The sequence below is a fragment of the Giraffa tippelskirchi genome, chromosome 4 (assembly GCF_054371585.1).
Source record: "Giraffa tippelskirchi isolate mGirTip1 chromosome 4, T2T-mGirTip1v1.2.pri, whole genome shotgun sequence".
NCBI classification, from domain to species: Eukaryota; Metazoa; Chordata; class Mammalia; order Artiodactyla; family Giraffidae; genus Giraffa; species Giraffa tippelskirchi.
In genome coordinates, this window is record NC_137278.1 from 114,227,217 (window position 1) to 114,234,622 (window position 7,406).

Here is a 7,406-nt window from a genome sequence, read left to right on the forward strand (position 1 = left end):
GGATGAATCTGATGAACTGACTATTATAATGAAGTATTTCAATACGCCTTTCTTAGTGATTGATGAGTCATGCAGAAAAAAGTTAGTAATACAGTAAGTTTGAAAAGCACAACTAACAGTCTGTATTAAATGAACACATGCAGAGCTCTGCACCGACAAATTAGAAATACACATTCTTTTCAAGCATATATGGTTTATTTACACAATCTATCACGTACTAAACTATGAATGATCTCTCAACAAATTTCAAAAATCTCTATCTTGATTATACATTTTGTGTCTACACTGCAATTAAATTGGAAGTTAGCATCCAAAAGATATATTTGAAACACCAAAAATACACCATTCAAAACTACATGTCAAATAATTTATAATATAACTTGCTAGGAGGCTAGTTTATTTGGTGCCTAAACAAATCCATACAAGAGGGATTGAAAATGTGTGAAATGAATGTCTTCTCACAAGAGATTTTAGATGCTATTACACTAGGCAAAGCCCACATTTTAATAAATACTAAGGCTCTTGAAGTATGGGGCTCAAGAAGGAAATGGAACTTAAAATACATTTAGTGTAATGTATGAGGAAGACCCAGCAGTTAAATTAGATGACCTCCTTTACAACTCTTAAATTTTGCAAAGAGGTAATAATCACTTGTATTGTTCCCAAATACTACTCCTACTTCCTGTAGGTGAATTATGAATCTCATCGCTGCCATAAGACTTGCAGTGCATGCAGTGAAAAGAGTGTACATATGTCACTTTGATGCATTTGGCCACATCACTTCCTTTGTCCAACAGCACGTGAGCAAATGGCATATCTATCACGTCCACACAACTGCTTTAACAGCCACTGCTATTTGTTGCCATTTTGCTTACTCTTTTCCCTCTGCTCTGAGAATAGCATGTCCCAAATAATCAAAGATTCTTCAGCCTGAATCCTGGAATAAAAGAGAAATGTACAACAGACCCACAGGTGCTCTAAAGTGACTAGCAGCTACCATGTTTTTTATAAAGATTTTTTTTTTTTTTTTTTAACCAGTGAGACTATGGGATAGTTTGTTATATCAGCAGGCTAAGCCAGACACTGCGCCGGACATCTCACTCATCATGCATAGACAGGAAGCATAAGCATATTGTTCCTAGGTATGATAATGTTATGATGCCAAAACTCACAGTCTAATGTGAAAATTTCCCTTCTTGTGCTTAGACTCACAGTCATGAATCCCAGGTTTCTAGTGTAAGCTAACAAGTATCCTAGTGAGAGTAAACTGTGGGAGAGACACTTTCCCTATTCTAATCCCTTCCTCTCAAGTAACTGAAGCTTTCCTAATGGCTCTTGGCAATATCATTTTCTGGGAATAACTTCTGTTAAATGGGGAATGGTTATTTTTCTAAATTCAATAGTCCTGGGAGCAGAGCTATATTTATGTGTGTTCTACAAAGTATTTGGATTTTAAAAGAAGTGAGCCACATAGAGACTTGGCATTCAATTAATTAACTCCTGAGTTCTCCCAGGGTGCAGCTCTTGACAAAGTCCTAAATTACCCTAAACACAGGAAATTCTTCCAAGCTAAGATGCAAAAGAGAAAGAAGAAGAAATCCTCAACTTTAATTTCTTTGAAATTTAAAAAACAGGAGCATGAGTATTTGATATTAAACTTCAATCCCTTTATATTTTGAATTTTTTTAGTTTTAACACGCAAGAGGATTGACTTTCTTTGGATGTCAACTCTTCGCTGATGAGTGATAAAATGAAGGGATTCAGGTTGAAATTTGGGGTATCTCCATGTTGACTTCATTATTTGAATACCTTAATGTTGTCATTTGATGTTGTCATAAGCTTCTGATAGGCTACATTGGAACAATCTGGGAAGGGAAATAGACATGAAAATGAATTGTCAGTATTTTACAAGTGTGACCTGAATATTAATTTAATACTGAATTTTTCATCCAATTTCAAAGCCTTGTGGCAACAAAATTGTACTGCCCATCAGTGGTCTGAGAAAAATATCCAAGGAGCAGTGGTTTATATGGAAGAAGTGTTCTAATGAAGGTAGAAGCAGAACTGTCTAGTAGGCTAGTGACGTCTTCCCCTGAAAAGAAGAGCCACAGTACACGTAATCCACGGGCTCGTTAGATAAACCCAGTACACTAAGAGAAAAAAAGCTGCTAGATGTTAGGGGAGTTCTTCTTTACACTCTTGATATTTCTTTATATCTGGCAGGAGCTCCACTATTGTTGCATATCTTCACTCATTCCGCCTCCATGATGATCCATGAGTTAATGAAAAGAAAGTGGGCATGTTCAACCCAGTCATTTGCTGTTCTTTTTCTCTACAGAAAGAATGTGTTCCACTCTGCTGCCCCATCCTACAAGTTGTAACTAGGTGGGAATGAGTTCTAGTTCTAGTGAAATAGGCAGTGTTGAGATAAAAAAATCTCAGTGGCTTCATGTACAAAGTTGGCTTGGGTCGGGAGCTCTGCAAAGCTACTCATTTCCAATCAATGACTCAGAGATCCAAGTTGGCTTGCATCTTACCATTGTACCATTTGAGCATACGAATTTCTGGTAATATTGTTAACGGGAAGACAAAACCTTGCATGGCGCATTTTAGATGCTTTAACCTGGAAGTGATATACCATATACGTGATAGCCCACTCTCTAGAACTCGTCACAATATGTTTTACACAAGAGAGCCAGGGAATATTGAAAGCGTATGGAGGTTTGGTAAGCAGCTGATATTTCTGCTGCAGTAGATTCATAACATTCTGGTGAACACTGTTTGCCCGTAAGATATGACACATTTAGCTATATCAAGTTTATCAGTAATGAAGGTAATATTTCTTATCCTGCTTGCCCCATTTGTCTTGTTTAATGGCCTCAGAATTTGAGTAGTATAGAGATATGATTCTTATTGCCACCTCCAGTGGCCTCAATATTGAGTAATGAACAATTAGTAAAGATAATACAAGATCTCAGAACAAAGAATGATGACTGTAAATCAGACAAATATTTGGAAAGTAGGTAGAACTTAACCTCAGATTTGAAAGATTAATGAGACTTAGAGTTTTAAACATTTTTAGTATCTCTCTTCCCCTAAGAAAAATCAGCAACAACAAAAAATTCTGAAACTATATCTTCATAATTAAATAAAGACAAGAGAGCTAGGGAAAAGTCAATGAACTAATACAGAGAATCTGACAGTCTTGAAATGTTAAGTCCTGAAATATAAGTTTCCTTGCTTCCCTGTAATACAAAACCATTATTTTTCTTGATGGCTTAACAAGGATGTGTTGAATATATGCCATATCCATCCAAATACAGGCATATTCCATTAAATAATGCAGCAGTGAAGAGGCCTTGAATGACATCCTATATGCCCTTATTTGCTAGCAACACTTTAAGATGCTCAAATCTGATCCATTGTAAGCTTTCTTCTTGTAAGTCCTTTTTCTTGCAAGAGCACAAATTAAACTGAAGTTTGTCAGTTTCTTTGAATGTTATGTTCTGCATTCACTGTCATAGCACTCATTCCAGTAGATTTTCTACAAATTTTCGTAAAAGCCAAGGTACCTTTTTTGAAAACTATTATCAGGTAATTACCTCACTCCATTTGGCTGTTGTGAGTCTATAAGTATGTCAAGTTTAATCATAAGTCTAAGCCTACAAGATTCCAAACTTGGTATTCTTTACTCTTATAAACATTAAGCTGATGCTTATGGGGGGAAATCAATGACTTTTTCTTCAGTGATAGATTCTCATCTAAACAAGAAGCTGTAATTTATTGATATTCCGTTAATGACATTAAACTTCAATATGTGTATTATACAAGAGCAAATTCCTTAAATAAATGTTTCTCATATAATGATTTCCTGCATAATAAAAAGAAATAAGTTCAAGAAGCCAAATAAATTTTGCTGTGTAAGCAGGCAATGTTTAGGGTGATTTTTGTCCTATAAGTAATTTGTATTCAGGTTAAATATATACGATAGGTGCTACTATTTCATAGGACTGATTCAGTATTACATAAGAAAAAACACTTACCTCAGGTCTCAGTGCTGTGTCTACTCTGCATTAGTCCCCATTCCAATCTTTTGAATCTATATTAAAATTATTATTATTCTCATTTCTTCAGTATGTATTGATCAAACCACAAGTGACAGAAAGCCAATTTAAACTAGCATAAATAAAAGAAGAGAAAAAAGAAACGAAAAAGGAAGTCAGGAGACTGGAAGGAAAGAAAGGAGGGATACAAGAGGATAGAAAATAATGGCTCACTGACTGAATGGTCTAGGAGTCAATCATATTCCTCTCTGGCATAAATGGACTTAAATGTTCAAAATATCAAATCTCTCACTCTCTTTCTCTCTCCTCCTTCTGCCAGACTCTCTCTCCCTGCTCTCTTTAGAAGATAGATACTAGTGGCACAATAGCTAAGCCTGGGTCTTGGTTTAAGAAAAATAAAGTCCAGAAAAAAAAAAAAAAGTCCACAGGAGAGACTCTGATTGTTCCGTTTTAGATCATACATTGAAACAAACTCATTAGTGCAATAAGAAAGATGAAATACACTGAATGACCAGGGTCAGCATCACAGATACACCTCTGTTACCAGATTTAAAAGAATTGAGTAAAGAAATATGGTCAATAAGCTAAAAATAATATACAACACTATTGATTTATTTAGTGTCAGGCACATTCTCCAACTCTTTCTCTGGTAAACTCCCTGTCTCCATATCACTTAGTTCCCCTGGGGTTTTTTCTTGTTCCCTCGTCTGAGACATATTTCTGCTTCATTTTGTCTAAATCACCTCATACCAGTCAGAATGGCCATCATCAAAAAATCTACAAATAATAAATGCTGGAGAGAGTATGGAGAAAAAGGAACCCTCCAAAACTGTCTGTGGGAATGCAAATTGGTGCAGTCATTATGGAGAACAGGATGGAGGCGCTTTAAAAAGCTAAAACTAGAACTATCATATGACCCAGCCATCCCACTCCTGGGCCTATATCCAAAGAACATTATAATTTGAAAATATACATGCACCCCTACATTCATAGCAGTGCTATTTATAATAGCCAAGTCGTGGAAGCAACCTAATTAAGGGTCCACTGATAGATGAATGAACAAAGAAGATATACTAAATATTTACAATGAAAATAAAAAATAAAATAATGCCATTTGCAGCAATATGGATGGACCTAGAGATTATCATACTAATGAAGTAAGTCAGAAAGAGGAAGACAAATGTCATATGATATATGTGGAATCTAAAAAATGATAGAAATGAATTTATCTACAAAGCAGAAATAGACTCACAGACACAGAAAACAAACTTATGATTATCAAAGGGGAAGTGGGGGAGAAGGATAAATTAGGAAATTATGGTTTAAATAAACACACTACTATATAAAATAGATAATCAACAAGGATCTACTATGTAGCATGGGGAACTATACTCTCTCTCTCTCTTTCTATATCAGTTCAGTTCAGTTCATTCGCTCAGTCGTGTCTGACTCTTTGCGACCCCATGAACCGCAGCACGCCAGGCCTCCCTGTCCATCACCGACTCCCTGAGTTTACCCAAACTCATGTCCATTGAGTCGGTGATGCCATCCAACCATCTCATGCTCTATCATCCCCTTCTCCTCCTGCCCTCAATCTTTCCCAGAATCAGGGTCTTTTCCAAAGAGTCAGCTCTTCGCATCAGGTGGCCAAAGTACTGGAGTTTCAGCTTCAACATCAGTCCTTCCAATGAACACCCAGGACTGATCTCCTTTAGGATGGACTGGTTGGATCTCCTTGCAGTCCAAGGGACTCTCAAGAGTCTTCTCCAACACCACAGTTCAAAAGCATCAATTCTTCGGCGCTCAGCTTTCTTCACCATCCAACTCTCACATCCATACATGACTAATGGAAAAACCTTAGCCTTGACTAGATGGACCTTTGCTGGCAAAGTAATGTCTCTGCTTTTTGATATGCTGTCTAGGTTGGTCATAACTTTCCTTCCAAGGAGTAAGCATCTTTTAATTTCATGGCTGCAATGACCATCTGCAGTGATTTTGGAGCCACAAAAAATAAAGTCTGACACTGTTTCCACTGTTTCCCCATCTATTTGCCATGAAATGATGGGACCAGATGCCATGATATTAGGTTTCTGAATGTTGAGCTTTAGGCCAACTGTTTCACTCTCCTCTTTGACTTTCATCAAGAGGCTCTTTAGTTCTTCACTTTCTGCCATAAGGGTGGTGTCATCTGCATATCTTATGTTATTGATATTTCTCCTGGCAATCTCGATTTCAGCTTGTGCTTCATTCAGTCCAGCCTCTCTCATGATGTATTCTGCATGTAAGTTAAATAAGCAAGGTGACAATGTATAGCCTTGACGTACTCCTTTTCCTATTTGGAACCAGTCTGTTATTCCATGTCCAGTTCTAACTGTTGCTTCCTGACCTGCATACAGATTTCTCAAGAGGCAGGTCAGGTGGTCGGTATTCCCATCCCTTTCAGAATTTTCCAAAGTTTATTTTGATCCATGCAGTCAAAGGCTTTGGAGCAGTCAATAGAGCAGAAATAGATGTTTTTCTGGAACTCCCTTGCTTTTTCAATTATCCAGCAGATGTTGGTAATTTGATCTCTGGTTCCTCTGCCTTTTCTAAAACTAGCTTGAACACCTGGAAGTTCACGGTTCACGTACTGCTGAAGCCTGGCTTGGAGAATTTTGAGCATTACTTTACTAGTGTGTGAGATGAGTGCAATTGTGCGGTAGTTTGAGCGTTCTTTGTCATTGCCTTTCTTTGGGATTAGAATGAAAACTGACCTTTTCCAGTCCTGTGGAAAACTCAGCAGTGGCTGCGTTTTCCAAATTTGCTGACATTTTAATTGCAGCACTTTCACAGCATCATTTTTTAGGAGAAACTAACACATTGTGAATCAACTGTATTTCAATAAAAATGTATAAAAAGTAAAAATGAAACCCTTTAGACCTTAGACCTCCCACTGTTGTCACCTATATTTCTTCTCTCTGATGTATGGCATACTTTACTTTGTACTTTTCCAATGGGAAGAGATATTTTATGTTAACCCCCTTATTTTAACCCTGAAAACCATATGGAGAAAAAAAAATCCAGGCCCCAAAGAATAAAAAATTTATAAGTATTTTTTCAGAAAAGAAATTGATTTTATGACTCATTCCCTGTGGGATTATCAGCATCATACCCAGCAATATTCTAACTAAATCAAGCAGCTCAGCTAGACTGGCACCCCTTTGGATTCCCATCATATATGAAACAGAGGGTATTAGGATAGTTTTGAAATCATTTTGAAAAAAAACTCTTTCATCTGATCTCAGAAACACTTGCTGGGTAATTTCATGTGTTACCTTTCATCCTCCATCATAATCTCTTTTT